This window comes from Erythrolamprus reginae, chromosome 11, assembly GCF_031021105.1.
Source record: "Erythrolamprus reginae isolate rEryReg1 chromosome 11, rEryReg1.hap1, whole genome shotgun sequence".
Taxonomy (NCBI): Eukaryota; Metazoa; Chordata; class Lepidosauria; order Squamata; family Dipsadidae; genus Erythrolamprus; species Erythrolamprus reginae.
The window spans coordinates 16571002-16588095 of record NC_091960.1 but is presented as its reverse complement, the minus strand read 5'-3'; the positions used below and the strand labels follow the sequence as shown (position 1 = coordinate 16588095).

The following is a 17094-nucleotide window of genomic DNA, read 5'->3' as shown; positions in this document are numbered from 1 at the left end:
TATCGCACGCACACACATTCTTTTGGCACCTGAGCCAAAAAAGGTTCGCCATCACTGCCTTAGGATGATCAGGAAGGGATTCCAAGGTAGGACATAAGGTTTCCAGGTGAAGTTTTCAGAGGAAAGCATTGCTACCCTCACTTTCCAAATTGCACTCAACATCCTCTGTGGCTTTTCTCATTTCTAATCTATGGGAAGTGTTCACTTAGGATTTAGGAAGCCTACTTGTGCTGTGAAAGTACAACATTGAGACCCAATCCTGGACATCTCATCCCAAATAAGTATTAATTTGAGATGTTTAATTTGAGATGTGTTGTGAATGAATTGGCTGACTGATTTTAATATATATGGGATTTTAGTAGTAATTTTTAATTAATTAGATTAGTTGTGTTGTTTTTGTATCCTGTGAGCTGCCCCGAGTCTTGGGAGAAGGACGGCATACAAATCTAATAAATAACGATAACGATAACGATAATGATAACAATAATAAATTCACCCATAAGGATTTCAACAAGATGTTCTCTCCTTAAGGAGTAGGGTGTGGGATGGAGAAAAGAATACCAAACAATCTCCACCACCACCCTTCCAGTTAAAGGTAAATCGTTTTTTAAAAATTGAGAAGAAATTCGGCATTGGAATACTAGGATTTTGATGTGTTTTTGTAATATTGGCACCTCACCATACGGCTTCCATCTGATACTTAGCATGCTAGTGAGGACTGTGCTGAAAAATATTTTGACACTGTATAGTCTATGCAAGGGTTTCCCAATGTTGGCAACTTTTAAGACATGTGGACTTCAATTCCCAGAATTTCCCAGCCAGCCTGACTGGCTGAGGAATTTTGAGAGTTGAAGTCCATACGTCTTAAAGTTGCCATGGTTGGAAATATATAATGAGCATGTTACGTTGTATGCTAATAAAAGGGGTGGGTGGGGGTGGGTGGGAGCTAGAGATGTGGTTTACATTCCTTTTCATTTAGTCTTCTCAGATGCCCATCTAGGCCAACACCCAAAGCATCTTCCTCATTACTACTGCTCTAAATATCTTTCTGAGTAACTAAAATAGTTTCAGAAAGCTCTTCCTCTCTTGGATGCCATTTACACTTACTCTGATTGCAGTTAAACAAGGCATTTCAGCACTGAGATGTGAAAGTGAGTTGAAAGATGGGAGAGCTTCATTATCTCTTCTAGCTTGTTATTTTTCCCTGTTCAGTTTTATCCCTGTCGGAATGAATTTTTACAGTGACGCCAGCACACAGAAGACTCTTCTCTAGAAATAAGGAAGCAGGGTATGGGGTAGAGAGCAGACTTAAAACTGTGCAGAAGACCACAAATGAACTTTCTTGTTGCAAACATGAAACTTTGTGAGAGCCCCATAAACAATACCATATTTTTTGGAGTATAAGACGCACCTTTTTCCCAAAAGAGGCTGATAATTTGGGTGCGTCTTATACTCTGAATGTAGCTTTCCCCAAGCCCTAACTAGCTGCTAACAATCTTCCCAGCTCTTACCTTGCGGGCTCTTTCAGTGTTCCTCTCTGCGAAGAATGTTCCCCAAGCTCTAAGTCTTTGCAAGGTTTTTTCATTGCTCTAACTTGCTCCAAATAAGTTTCTTTCCAGCCCTAACCAGGTGCTAACTATGTTCCCAGCTCTTACCAGCTTGCAAGCTCTTTCATTGTTACTCTCTGCAAAGAATATTTTCCAAGCCCTAAGTCTTTGGAGGGTTTTTTTCTATTGCTCTATTTGCTCCGAATGTTTCTTTCCAGATGCTAATAATGCTCCCAGCTCTTACTGGCTTGCAAGCTATTTCATTGTTACTCTCTCCAAATAATGGTTTTTTAAAGCCCTAACCAGGGGATAAAATAATGTGCTGGCTAAGGACACCAGCCAGATAAACACCCGGTAAGCAGATTTCCCCCCCACCCATTTTCCTCCCTCAAAACTAAAGTGCGTCTTATACTCTGGTGCATCTTATACTCCGAAAAATACGATAATTTATTAGTGAGGCAGATGAAGGCACTAGCACAGGTTTCAAGGTGAAAAAAAATGGAAATGTCTAGAACTGTTAACATCACATAAATATTTATTTATGTTTTGCATTGATACATTTAGTATCAGGATCATGTGAAGTGTTAGTACTTCTTTATACTGCACTGGCAAGATCACACTCAGAATATTACACCAGTTTTGGTCACCATAATAGAAAAAAAGAAAGAGTGCAGAGAGGAGCAACAAAGATAATTAGGGGGCTGGTGGCTAAAACTTATGAAAATGGTTGCTGGAAGTGGGTATGCTAGTCTAACGAAGAGAATTAAAGGTGACATGATAGCTGTCTTCCAATATTTGAGGAGCTGTCAAAAAGAAAGGCAGATAACCTGATCATCAAAGCACCTGAAGATAAAACAAGACATAATGGATGGAAATTTAGCAAAGAGAAATCTAATCTAGAACTAAGAAAAAGCTTCCTGACAATGAGAATAGTTAATCAGTGGAATGGGTTGCCTCCGGTAGTTATGTCTGCTCCATCACTGGAGGTTTTCAAGAAGAGCTTACACAGCCATTTGTCTGGGATTTAATTTAATAATTTAATATAATTTAATATACTTTATTGTCATTGTATACCCATACAACGAAATTTACATAATGCCCAATTCACATAACAATCCCCAAACACCCCCTCATCCTGAACCACCCAAACATTCACACGACAGACCAAGTAATGTTGTCCAACAACTCACTGATGGTGACTCTTTAGTTCATTGGTGAGTGCAAATATAGCTCTGGGATAAAAAAATATATTCAGAAAGCGTGCGGTCTGAGTATTAATTGTTCTGTATCTTCTGCCAGAAGGCAACAGTCCAAAAAGATTGTAAGCAGGATGAGAAGAGTCTCTGAGAATGTTGGGCAACTTCCTAGAACAGTGAGATGCGGAGATATCATCCAGGGCTGGTAGCTGGAGCCCAATGATATTTTGGGCAGTTTTAATTATTTTCTGTAGAGCTTTTTTGTCCACTGCAGAGCTTCTCCCATGCCATGCAAGAATGCCATATGTCAGGACAATCTCAATGGTGCTGCAATAGTAGGACAGAAGTAGATGCTGAGATAGATTTATCTTCCCGAGCTTCTCAAGAAATACAACCTTCTTCAGCAGGGGATTGGTCTATAAAGCCTCCAACACCTCTTCCAACTTTGTTATTCTGTAATTCTCTAACACCACATGTAGAAGATTCACTTCATTGCCAAAAAGATAATAATATCACACCAACAACATCCAGCTAGGGAAAGACTAGTTTATCATCAAACCAATTCTCTCTTGATTGTTCCAAAGGAAGCTTAGGAATCAAGATCCCTTCTCTTGGGTAAGGCCTCGTGCTATCAGCCATGAGGAATGTCTTGGGTTTCTTTGGATTTACTCCCGTAATCTATTTTGGCTGGTGCAAGAATGTGGAACCCTATAATGTAACTAATCAGGGATTAAGGGTGTGCAGTTCACAACACATCTGTTCCATTTCACAGTCTCTGTGGACAGTGCAGTCTTTCAGTCTGCTGGGTAGATTTTTGACAGATTGTTGTTTTATTTGCAACTCTGACTGTTCTACAACATTTTTGAGAGAGAGCAGTGGGGATTGGGGAAATGGCTATGATAGTGAAACCCCCCCCCCCCCCCCCCGAATATATTGGATAGCTGAATATATTCTCAGAATAGCATTCATTTTTCTCAATTCTACTTTTTCTAGGCAACGTTAAAAGTACATATTTTTATTCCAGGTAATACTTTCACAAACATCTTTTTTAAAAAAAGTTCCATTTTGTTCAGTGAAAGATACATACTCGTGAGCTGCATTTAACATCAATCTCTGTGATACGGATATGGTCCTTTTTGACAACTCTGTCAAATCTCTCCCTCTGAAAATGGTAGTGAAATTCTTTCATCTCTCTTGTCAAGCTGAATTAGCTCCCCAGCCTCTCAGGACCCACCAGATTCTCTAGCAATCTCGCAGAATTGATATTCTGGATTTCGTACTGCAGACGCTTCTGCATTCGAACACCATGTCTTTTGCTTGAGCTGATGGGGTCACCCTTTATCCCACTGTGCAGATCTCCTTAAATATGCCTCTTCCTAAAATAGATTCTTCATGCTCCAAAACTCATCCTGCTTTTGCCTAGATAACCTGCTGTCTGAATTCAAATGGAAAACAGTATGCCTTACAACCCTGCTGGATAATTTACTTGCATGGCGGTCCAAGAGCTGTCTTGTTTACACAGCAGAGTCTTCAGCGTTGGAACACATTTCCGAACTCAGTGGAGCGGTTTTGATGGGATCTACGAATAGGGGGTGATCTGAGAGAGAGAAGAAACCGAACACTCTGCATGGTCTGGAGGACAGAAGGGGAAGGGGCCACATGATCAAAACATTTAAATATGTTTTAAATATGTATGGGACATGATTGAAACATTTAAATATCTGGGAGAGAGGAGAAGCCAATCAATTTGTATAGTCTGGAGGACAGAAGGGAAAGGGGGGACATGATCTAAACATTTAAATATGTTAAAGGGTTAAATAGTGTTTTAATAGTGTTTTTAATAGGAAAAAAACGCACAATCTGAGGTTAGTTGGGGAAAGATCAGAAGCAACGTGAGAAAATATTATTTGACTAAAAGAGTAGTAGATGCTTGAACAAACTTCCAGTAGACGTGGTTGGTAAATCCACAGTAACAATGCCTGGGATAAACATAGATCCATCCTAAGATAAAATACAAGAAATAGTATAAGGGCAGACTAGATGGACCATGAGGTCTTTTTCTGCTGCCAATCTTCTATGTTTCTCTGGGTCTTGCTGCAAAGGGTCTTAGAGAAATAATGATTATCTGCATAGGTGCAAAACCTTGTCTTGAGATGCTTTAGGCAAGGTGGCCTTGCTCAGTGAAGGAAGTCAGTAGAGATTCTCAGTCATCCAGGTGCCAAAGGTGCTTTTTTAGGAGGCAACTGGACTTTCTGGATTTTTTCTTTTGAAGACATTTCACTTCTCATCCCAGAAGCTCTGAACGGATAGTGGGGAATGGAAGGATTTTTATTCCTTGCAGACAGCTGGTCATTTGCATCCCTTTAGAGGGTCCTTCAAGCTCTTGGAGATTGCTGCAATCATCTGCTACAACATTCTTCCTGTCAATGACTACTTCAGCTTCAACCACAACCACTCTAAACTCGACTGCAGGAAATATGACTTTAGTAACCGAGTAATTGATGCGTGGAACTCACTATCTGACTCTGTAGTATCATCACCTAACCCCCAAAACTTTACCCTTAGATTATCCACTGTTGACCTCTCCCGACTCCTAAGAGGTCAGTAAGGGGCATGTATAAGTGCACCAGAGTGCCTTCTGTCCCCTGTCCTAATGTTTCTCTTTTACTAGTATGATGCATATAAATATTATGTCCTTAGGGTCACCTGAGCAATGCTCTTGTTTCCTGTAGTCTGTAATTTTTTTCTCTAGAAATCCATTCCTACTCCCACACCATTCAATGGGCATCCATCCCAAATTGTATAGCTAGAGGTCTGAAGATATTCTCAGACATCCAAGTTCCATCAGTATCTAAGCTGAATAAACAAGACCTTGCAGACAACCCTCATTCTGTTAAAGACCTTGGAATACTCATATCAAATGACCCAAGTGCCAAAGCCCACTGCAACAACATGGCCAAAAAGGCTTCAAGTGTTTTAACCTAATCCTATGTACACACTACTAGCCAGAGCATACAAAACTTTCACCAGACCAATCCTTGAATACCAACCCAGCTCATCTGTCATCTGGAACCCGCACCACATTTCGGACATAAACACCCTAGAAAATGTTCAGAGACACTTTCCTAGAAGAGCCCTCCACTCCTCCACTCGTAACAGAATACCCAACGCAACTAGACTTACAATCCTAGAAAGCTTAGAACTACATCATCTTAAACACGACCTAAGCATAGCCCATAAAATAATCTGTTACAACATTCTTCTTGTTAATGACTACTTCAGCCTTAACCACAACAACACACAAACACACAACAGATACAAACATAAAGTAAACTGCTCTAAACTCGACTGCAGGAAATACGACTTTAGTAACCGAGTAACTAATGCATGGAACTCACTACCTGACTCTATAGCATCACCACCTAACCCCCAAACCTTTACCCTTAGATTATCCACTGTTAACCTCTCCCAATTCCTAAAAGGTCAGTAAGGGATGTGCATAAGTGCACCAGAGTGCCTTCCGTCCCCTGTCCTAAAGTTTCTCTTTTAATAGTATCATATATTATTATATCTCTGTATACCAACAGTGTGTACTTGACAAAATAAACAAGTAAAATAAATAAATAAGTTATGGTTGTCCTAAAGGTGCTTTTTCAGGAAGCAACTGGACTTTCTTGAAATCCTTCCATTCGCCACTATCCTTCCAGAGCTGAAGTAGCTTCTGAGATGAGAAGCGAAATGTCTTCAAAAGAAAAAAGCAAGAAAGTCCAGTTGCCTCCTGAAAAAGCACTTTTGGGACCGAATAAAGGAAGTTTGGGTGTTTTTCACTAAAAGCACATCTGTACGTGTTTGCACTCCATGTATCTCTGTTTTCCCCAGGCACAATTTTATTTAGGTAGATGCAACTACAGTATTTTCAATCAGTGGAACCCTTGACACAAAATAATAACAAGATAAAGATGTGATGAGAAACCCCCCCCCCACACACACACAAATGATAAAATCTAAATGTTAGTCTGGACAATCCAGCTGCTGTGTGCTTTTATTTTTCTTGTATCAATTGCTTGCTTTGTTTTCTTTTGTTTTATTGGAAACTGCCTAGAGTCAGGTGAAAATGAGATGGGCAACTACTTTAATCAATCTCAGAAAGGAATAAAATCCAATATTGTTTACATGGACTCAGCCCATGGGTCTTCAAATTCTCCAGTGAGATCTTCTCATTATGGGCTGCGTAACATTTTTGAACACTGGTTCTTCATGTAAGGAAAATGTTCTGCCATTAAACTACTGTAGAACAATGCACATGCTTAGACAATAGTTGCTGCTACTTTGTGCTCATTCACGTTTCCCCCAATTTTTTTTGGGGGGGGGGAAACTAATCTGTAATTAAGGAAAAGCTGCATAAAACAATGTATAGCAGCATGCACACAACACTGTGCAAATCTTTATAGACAAAACACACGTCTTCAAATGTATTCTCTTTGGCAACACATTGCTAAACACATTTTTCCTGCAAATCTTTTGGGTGTGTTTGTGTTATCTGTAAAGGAACAGATAAAGGAACATTCACGAAGTGCAAAGTGGACAGTCATGTTTGGATCCACACATTAGTCTGAGACTCGCATTAGGTGTGTTAGTATTGGAGTTTATAAAAGTTATATTTCCTGATGGTAAACTTGTCAGAGACACTCAAGATTTCAGAATGTAAAAGATTCCTGATATTTTCTTAAATCAGCAGAATGTTCCCTCTCCCCAACATTTTAATTTGGGGGTAATAGAGCCCCAAATACCTTGCTTACTGTGTGCAAAGCGTATTTTGCCAATGACCACAACTGAGCCCCGAATTTCCTTTGTTGAACATGACAGTTGTTAAGTGAGCTTTGCTCCGTTTTATGACCTTTCTTGCCACAGTTAGATGAATCACTGCAGTTGTTACATCCGTAACGTGATTGTTAAGTGGATCTGGCTTCCCTCCTTGACTTTGCTTGTCAGAAGGTCTTAAATAATAATAATAATAATAATAATAATAATAATAATAATAATAATAATAACAACAACAACAACAACAACAACATCAACAATAGAGTTGGAAGGGACCTTGGGAGGTTGTTCTAACTGTCAGGAATTTTCTCCTTCGTTCTAAGTTACTTCTCTCCTTGTTCAGCTTCCACTAAACTGCTTCTTGTTCTACGCTCAGGTGCTTTGGAAAATAGTTTGACTCCCTCTTCTTTGTGGCAACCCCTAAGATATTGGAGCACTGCTATCATGTCTCCCCTGCTCCTTCTATTCATTATAGTAGACATACCCAGTTCCTGCAACTGTGCTTAATATGTTTTAGCCTCCAGTTCCCTAATCATTTTTGTTGCTCTTCTTTGCACTTTTTCTAAAGCAGTGATGGCGAACCTTTTTTCCTCAAGTGCCAAAAGAGTGTGTGTGCATGCTATTGCACATGCACAAGTGCCCACACCCATAATTCAATGCCTGGGGAGGGCAAAAACAGTTTCATCGACCCCATGGAGGCCCTCTGGAGGCCAGAAATGGCCTGTTTCCCAAATTCTGGTGGGCCCAGTAGGTTTGTTTGTCCTCCCCATGCTCCAAAGGCTTTCCTGGAGCCAGGGGAGGGTAAAAACGTCTTCCTGAGGCTCTCTGGAAGCCAAAAAAAGCCCTCCCAGAGCCTCTGTATGAGCCAAAATTCAGCTGGCCAGCACCCACATGTATGTTGGAGTTGAGCTAGGGCAATGGCTCGCATGCCAGCAGATATGGCTTCACATGCCACCTGTGGCACCTGTGCTATAGGTTCACCATCACTGTTCTAGAGTCTCAACATCCTTTTTTGATCGTGGCAACCAAAACAGTATTCCAAGTGTGGCGTTAGCAAGGCCATATAAAGTGGTATTAACACTTCATGTGATCTTGATTCTATCCCTCTGTTAATGAAGCCTAGAACTGTGTTGGCTTTTTTGGCAGTAAATGCTGATCGTATGACTCCGGAACACTTCAACCATCATAAACACATGGCCAAGCATCCACACCTTGATCACGTGACCATGGGCATGCTGTAATAAGCACAAGTGTCTAAAATGACCATAAGTTGCTTTTTCAGTGCCATTGTTCCTTTGAATGGTCATTAAATGAATGATTGTAAGTGCAGGACTCCCTGTCGGTTGTCTCCTGGGAGAAAGGGGACTTTGGATTAGGACAAGACAAGTGTCTCACAGGAAAAAGCAAAACCGAGATAATCTAGATATCCGCTATTGCATAAATAAGATTCCCTCCCACTTCCCCTTCTCACAAAGTCCCATATCGTGGGACGAATTACAGGAAAGAAACAAAATAGATTGCCCCACAAAGGCACAAAACAAGGATTAATTGGGCTTTATTAACAAGCCATATACTACTTAGCATTGTTTGCTAATGCCCGTGGTATAGCTATTAACCATAGCTGAATGGGCTGCAATGTTTTTTAATGGGGAGCAGAGGAATTGCGAGGCAGCAGGAGGTGGACCAGGGCGACTCTTTATTAATCGGGGCCTGCAGGCTCTTTAGAAAGAGAGCAGAAGGGCAGGAGGTCTTGTCAATGAATTGCTTTGCTCTCTCTCTCCATGGAAGGACAGCCCTGGGTGGAAAAAAAAATACAGATAGTCCTTGACTTACGACTGGTCACTTGGCATCCGTTGAAAGTTATGATGGACTCAACTGCACGCAACTTACGACTTGGATTCAAGGTGACAACTGGTTCCCTCTGTGATCCTGTTGTTGAATTTAGGTGCTTGGCAACATGGCAAAATTACAGTGTTCCAAGGTCATGTGACTGTGTTTTATGACACATCCAGCATTTACTTCCAGTTTCAGCAAAATTGCCCCATAGTGAACTTAACAACTATGACATTCACTTTAAAAAACGTGGTGGCCATTTAAAAACTCAGCCTTGGTTTAATGATCACCACAAAAAACCCTCTAAAGTTAGATTGGTCATTTTACAACCTTACAACTTATGAGAATAAGTTGAGAATTACCTGTAGTTCAACTAAGGGGATATCTACACTAGCAATTGCTGGTGTCAGGCGCAAGGAAGCAGAGCAACATCCTGAATTGATCAGAGAAGCTTCTTTATTGCTGCTTGCCTGTTTACAAGAATGTTGCCAGATTGGAATTCTCTTGGAGACAACCAGATATAAAGAAGGGTTTAAGGCAGGGGTGGACAAAGTTGGCTCTTCTGTGACATATGGACTTCAACTCCCAGAATTCCTGAGCTAGCATGATTAGCTCAGGAATTCTGGGAGTTGAAGTCCACAAGTCATAGAAGAGCCAACTTTGCCCACCCCTGGTTTAAGGGATGAGTCTGCTTCACACTGTGGCTCAGGGGCCAGAAGGTACCCAAATCTTCAGTCCCCTGGCTATTGCAGGAGATAACCAGACTGAGGGAGGGGTCAAACGCATCATAAGCCACAAGTCTCTGCATGCCCACAAGAGATATAAGGGTTTAAGGGATTTGGAAGAGATCAGGTCTGAGTCATGTCTTGGTCTAAGCTCACCAGTCTCTTCACTTCTTTACCCACTCTAGCTAGATATTCCCCCACATCTGGTTATCTGCTTTTTTCCTATGGTAAATGCTTTCGATGATGGGTGTGCTGTCCATGTGGACAAAGACTGCTGTCAAGCACTGGGGAAATTGGGAGATTCAGGCAGTTGAAATGAGTATAAATGTTTATTGCAAGCTGAAGTTTCCTATAAAAATCTGACCAACTAACGGTCAAGGGAAATGAGTGGGAGATAAGAAAAGCATTCAAGGTGGGCTGGACTTATATCTCTTGTGGGCATGCAGAGACTTGTGGCTTATGATGCGTTTGACCCCTCCCTCAGTCTGGTTATCTCCTGCAATAGCCAGGGGACTGAAGATTTGGGTACCTTCTGGCCCCTGAGCCACAGTGTGAAGCAGACTCTCTCTCATTCAACTTTTGAATGGGAGCATTTCATCTTGAGAAACAGACAAACCAGAAAAAGACTATATTCAGATTCAGAAATTAGTTCTGGGGAGCATAAATTGAGGTCAGCTCATTTCCAAATACGAAGCAGGCACATTTCTCCTGCATCTTGTTCAGTTATTAGCCTGGAAAGTTGTTCCTGGCCATGTTTCCCATTTGTCCTACTCTGTCAAAAGCAGGTCTAATTAATGCATCCTTTATGTTTCTTTCCTTTGCTTCCCTTGCATTGGAAGAGAGGGCCCCGTTGTAACAGCTGCTTTTAGAATAATCAGCACAGTGCAATGCACATTTTTAAAAACGCAGTAGTTTCTCTTGCTGTGAGCTAAGGACACGAGTCTGTGACCATTAATAAAAGCAAGAGATGGAACCATAGGGAGAATGTTCCATTTATATGCACCATGCACTCTTCCTCCCCCCACCTTTCGCTCAAATAACCCCTCAGAGATTAACAGTTACATATCCAAAAAAGGAATTTCTGTACTTCATTTCCTACAGACACGGCATATAATACAGTTTTGCAATAGGGCTGTACTGCACTGGTGTTTTGGAGAGCACTTGGCCTATGCAAATCAGACAGAATCTCAGTTGAATTGCCATCTCCAAATAGACAATTTTTGATGTGGTCCAGCTGACCAATGTGAACTGTTTTGGAAAAATCCATCCAGTAGAGTGGTTGAATTAGATGCAATCTGGATTTCAGAAATGGCTGTTGGGAGCAACACAGGAGGTTCTTGAATTGTCCATTTCTGTTTGGAATGATCATATGTGGAGGTAATGTGCCAGTGTCTGGAGGCTGTCAGGGTCTGAATGGGCGTTAATAGGCTCAGACTCAACCCCAACAAGATGGCGTGGCTGTGGGCTTTGCCTCCCAGGGACAATACCAACTGTCTGTCCATTATCCGGGGGGGGGGGATCTTTGCCCCCCTCAGGGAGGATCTGCAACCTGGGGCTCCTCCTCGATCCACAGCAGAGCTTAGAAGACCATCTCTTGGCTGTGGCGAGGGGGCCGTTCGCACAAGTACGCCTTGTGCGCTCGTTGCGGCCCTATCTGGACAGAGCATCACTTCTCACAGTCACTCATGCCCTTATCGCCTTGAGGTTTGATTACTGCAATGCTCTCTACATGGGGCTGCCTTTGAAGACTGTTCGGAGACTACAAATTGTGCAAAATGCAGCCAATGCGAGCCGTAGTGGGACTGCCAAGATCTGCCCACATTTCAACATCATTCCGCGAGCTGCACTGGTTGCCAATTGGTCTCTGGGCCCAATTTAAAGTGCTGATTATGACCTACATAGCCCTACATGGCTTAGGACCAGATTATCTTCGGGACCATCTTCTGCCTCATGCATCCCAGTGGCCAGTTAGGTCCCACAGAGTCGGCCTTCTCCAGGTCCGGTCGGCCAGACAAGGGGAAGAGCCTTCTCTGTGGTGGCCCTGGCCCTCTGGAATGAACTCTCTCCGGAGATACGTACTGCCCCCTCCCTCCTGGTCTTTCGTAAAGCTTTAAAAATCTACCATTGCCAGCGGGCATGGGGACCATGAGTGATGAGACTGTCTCCGGCCGATACGAGATATGATTAGATTGGATGAATGTGTGTGAGTGTACATGGGGTCTTTTAAAATGTTTTAGCAAATCTTCATATTTTTATAGTTATTACATTTCTTATATATTGAGTCGCCTCAAGAAGGGCGGCATAGAAATCTAATAAAATAAAATAAAATAAAATAAAATAAAATAAAATAAAATAATAAAATAAAATAAAATAAAATAAAATAATAAAATAAAATAAAATAAAATAAAATAAAATAAAATAATAAAATAAAATAATAAAATAATAAAATAAAATAAAATAAAATAAAATAAATAAATATTTGATTGTGTGGGTTTTGTTTTTTTTAAAAAAAAAACTTAGTTCAATGAAGAAAAGTGGTGTCGATGGAGAAATTTTGACTGGATCTCATTCAAATTCTTGCACAATCCTAAGTGAGCAGGTGTTGAACTGATGAAGTTCCGAAACAAATAGTAACACCTTTGCAATTATTTATGTGCCACTTATTGGAACGTGTCTGATTGTACAGTTCATTTTTGATTTGAGAAAGGTCACGTTTGAGGCAATTTCACTGAATCGCTATTGAATCCACCTATTGCATTGAATCGCTATTGCATTGTGCATCTCTCACAACTCAGTTTCATAGAAAAGGCAGCTCTTTTGTACAGGCGTTTCAATTTCCCTCCGAGCTCCTTTGGATATACAGAATGGTTTTTCTACTGGTAGAAGCATCTGGCTTGATCTGCAGGCTTGTGATACTTTTTGATTTTCTGATGTAAAGTTGGGGAAAAGAGGCAGCTATAAGCCTCCTCCCCACTTTTTTTTCTATTTCTTTTTTTTAAAACCCTTTCTCTTGTAAGCATTTTGAATGGGATTTAATGCAGAAGTGGATTGGGAATGACCTTGGTGACATGCAGCCATCAGCTTAATTTCAAATTGATTTCTCCGAACGTGTGCAACTCAAGTTTGCCTGCCTGTCTTGTTGCTTGGAGGAGACGAAAAGGTTGGTAGAGGGGCAGAGAGGGGCAGCATACAAATCTAATAAATAAAAATAAATAAAAGGGATGCTTCTGTGTGAATCAGTACAAGTGGTCCTCAATTTATGACCATTTACTTAGCTCCCCTTTGAAGCTACAATGATATTGGAAAAAGTGACTTATGACCAGTCATTGCACTTATGACTGTCACAGCATCTCTGTAGTCACATGATCAAAATTTGGGTGCTTGGTATCCAGCATGTATAGATAGATAGATAGATAGATAGATAGATAGATAGATAGATAGATAGATAGGTAGGTAGGTAGGTAGGTAGGTAGGTGATAGAAAGAAAGAAAGAAAGAAAGGGAAAAAAAGAAAGAGAGAGAGAGAGAGAGAAAGAAAGAAAGAAAGAAAGAAAGAAAGAAAAGATAGAATAGATAAAATTCTTTATTGGCCAAGTGTGATTGGATACACAAGGAAATTTTCTTATGTGTATATGCTGTCTGTGTACATAAGGAGAATGAAAGTATATTCATATCAAGAATAAAAAGATACAACAGTGATTGTCAAGGTTACTAATAAGCTATCAAATCATACTAGGAAACAAAAACAATATAATTGAAAGATACAAGCAGCAAGGTCATAGTAATAAGTGGGAAGAGATAGATACTAGCAAGGAAGAGAAGAATAATAGTAATACAGTCTTGGTAAATTATTTGACAGTTTATTTAATTCGACTTCTATGCCACCCAATCCCAAAGGACTCAGGGCGGCTAGTTGTTATGCAGAGTGATGGCATTTGGGGAAAAACTGTCCTTTTGTCTAATTGTTTTGGTGTGCAGTGCCCTATAGCGTCCTTTTGAGGGTAGAAGTTGAAGCAATTTATGTCCAGGATGTGAGGGGTCTTTAGAGGCATGAAAGCTGGGTAGATGTCTTTGTGTCAATCGCCAGGAGCCTGTGAGTTCTCCCCTGCACTGCTCGGAGAGTCCAATGTGGGTTGTTCTTCAGCCTCATTGGCAGGGACTGAGTTAAAAATTAACATATTTATTATGTCCCGCCCACCTCTGCCTCCCCAGGTTCAGTCTTAAAAACTCAGTCATAATGTAGGTGCTGTGTCTGCATAGCAATAAGCCGGCTGTCAGATTCGAGCTCGCGTATCCCTCTCCAGGGTCCTGATTGGCCGCATAAGCATAGTTACTGTTAAAGCGGGAACCCTCCTTTGTATGTGATTGGTAGTTGCCTCAGAAGGCGTCCTGTATATAAGTCTGTGTTCTCTTGTGTAATTTCTTAAGCCTGTACCTGCCCTGTTGGCATGTTCTGATTAAACTCACATGTTCTGGTAAAAGGCCTCAGTTATTATACTGGCGACGAGATTTCAGCCCTGCATTTCCATCCAGCATCTGTGTCTGCAGTAAGTGACAATGTCTGTACAGCTTACTTTTCCCCCTTTCAACCCACAAGGGGAGACCTGGGATTCCTACGTTGCACGCTTCGACTGTTTTCTAATTTCAAATGGGTATACCGAGATTTCTGGGGACCGCAAAAGATCTTATTTTCTCGGTTTCTGCGGCCCCGAGATGTTCGAGACTGCCAGAGCTTTATTCGCTCCCGTCTCTATCCATGATGTGCCTTGGGAGACTTTCCTATCAACTCTCCAAGATCACTATGCCCCTGCCCCGTCACGGTGTGCCCGGCGCTACGTTTTTTATCAGAGGAACCAGGCAGAGGGTGAATCCATTAATGAGTTTGTGGCCGCTCTCCGCCGGGCTGCATTATATTGCGAGTTTACAGATTTAAATGATTACTTGCTGGACAGGCTAGTGTTCGGAGTCCGGGATGGCCGCCTTAAACGCCGTTTGCTGGCCACCCGGGATTTGACCTTTCAGACAGCTTTAGCTGAAGCTCGTGCTTTTGAGCTTTCCACGCTATCCCTGGCAGCCATGGACAGCTCGGTGAACGCAACAGCTAAAGTGCCAGCGGTGCCAGAGAACCCGAAAGCCGCTACAGAAAAGGAGGGCGGCAGCGAAGTTGAGGAGGAGGAGGTATGCCGGCTGGGTGCTTCTAGGGGTCGTGAGCCTCCTGCCAGCCGCCCCCGGGCCCCTCTGTCCCCTTGCAGGGGTTGCGGGGGAAACCATTATAGGTCAAATTGCTCGTTTAAAGAAGCGGCTTGCCGGCGTTGCGGGGCCAGGGGCCACATTGCAAGAGTCTGCCGTTCCCGGAGGTCCCCTCCAGCCGCCCCTAGAGAGCAGAGGGAGTTCCAAGGTTTCAATCCCCGTTGGCAGAGGAGATTTTCTTCCACTAAGAGGGATGACTGCAATGCCATCTATAGCTGCCCGCGCCCAGCTTCTACGTTCGTGAGGAAAACCTCAGGCTCTTCTGACAAGATCTCCGTGACAGTTCGTTTGGGAGGCGTGAATTGCTCCATGCAAGTGGACACGGGCTCCGCGCATTCATTGGTTTCCTGGGCCACCATCAAGAAATGCATGCCCGGATTGAGCAAGAATCGGTTGCTGCCATGTACTGTGACTTTACGGGACTACCAAGGGGCGCCCATTCCAGTGTTGGGGGAAGGGAGATTCCCTGTCATGTTCAAATCGTTCATGGGCAGGTTGCCTCTGATGGTGGTGGACGGGCCATTCTCCAGCCTCCTGGGTTTAGACTGGTTTAAGGCTTTGGGCTTTTCTGTTGAGGGGGTGAACGCTGTGAGAGGGGAATCAGTATTTCAAGGGCTTACTAAGGAATTCCCCTCCGTCTTCGATGACAAGCTGGGTTGCTACACGGGAACCCCGATTACTTTTAGCCTTGATCCCAAAGTGCCAGCTGTGAGGCTGAAGCCCCGCAGGGTGCCCATTCCCCTCCGGCCAAAAGTTGATGCCGAATTGGACCGTCTGATTGCACAAGGGGTGTTGGAGCCGGTTGACCAGGCTGTCTGGGAGACCCCACTGGTCATCGCTTTCAAAGGGGATGGGGGATTGAGACTGTGCGGGGATTATAAGTGCACTGTTAATAAGGCCCTGGCTCACCACTCATACCCGCTCCCAGTGGTGCAGCAGTTACTTCACACTCTGGGTAATGGTAAGATCTTTGCCAAGCTTGATTTATCCCAGGCTTACCAACAGCTCCCCGTAGACCCCTTGACAGCAGAAGCCCAGGCGATCATAACGCATAGGGGGGTGTTCAGGTGCCACAGGCTACAATTTGGGGTCTCTATTGCACCGGGGTTGTTCCAGGGGTTGATGGAACGGTTGCTGTATGGGCTGGAAGGCACGGTGCCCTACTTTGACGACGTCCTGGTCTCGGGGAGTTCCGAGGACGAACTTCTTCGCAGGGTTAAGAAGGTATTGCTCAAATTCCAAGAAGCGGGACTGAAGCTCAAATCGAAAAAGTGTGTCTTTGGGGTTCCAGAGGTTGATTTCCTGGGATTCAGGGTGGATGAAAAGGGAATCCATCCCACCCCTGAAAAGACTAGGGCCATTTGGGATGCCCCCAGACCCCAGTCGAAGGAGGAGCTGCAGGCTTTCCTGGGTCTCTTGAATTTTTATGCGGTGTTTATCCCGCACAAGGCTTCGGTGGCAGAGCCGTTGCATAGGCTTCTGGACAAGCGGTCTGTTTGGCACTGGGGGGAGCGGGAGGAAGCTTCTTTCAGAGGGGTCAAAGGAATACTCACCTCAAACAGTGTCCTGGCTCAGTATTCCCCTAGTCTGCCATTAGTTCTCACCTGTGACGCTTCCAGGTACGGAGTGGGTGCTGTCCTCAGCCACAGATTGCCAAATGGCTCGGAAGCCCCTTTGGCGTTTTTTTCTCGGACTTTGGCCGCAGCAGAAAGGAACTATGGCC

The 17094-nt window shown here is 42.9% G+C and overlaps 1 protein-coding gene across 2 annotated transcripts in view; it reads left to right on the top strand.

The window, feature by feature from the left end:
* Window positions 1-17094, top strand: part of PTPRU (protein tyrosine phosphatase receptor type U) — a 558855-nt gene that overhangs the window by 359477 nt on the left and 182284 nt on the right. The window lies entirely within an intron of this gene.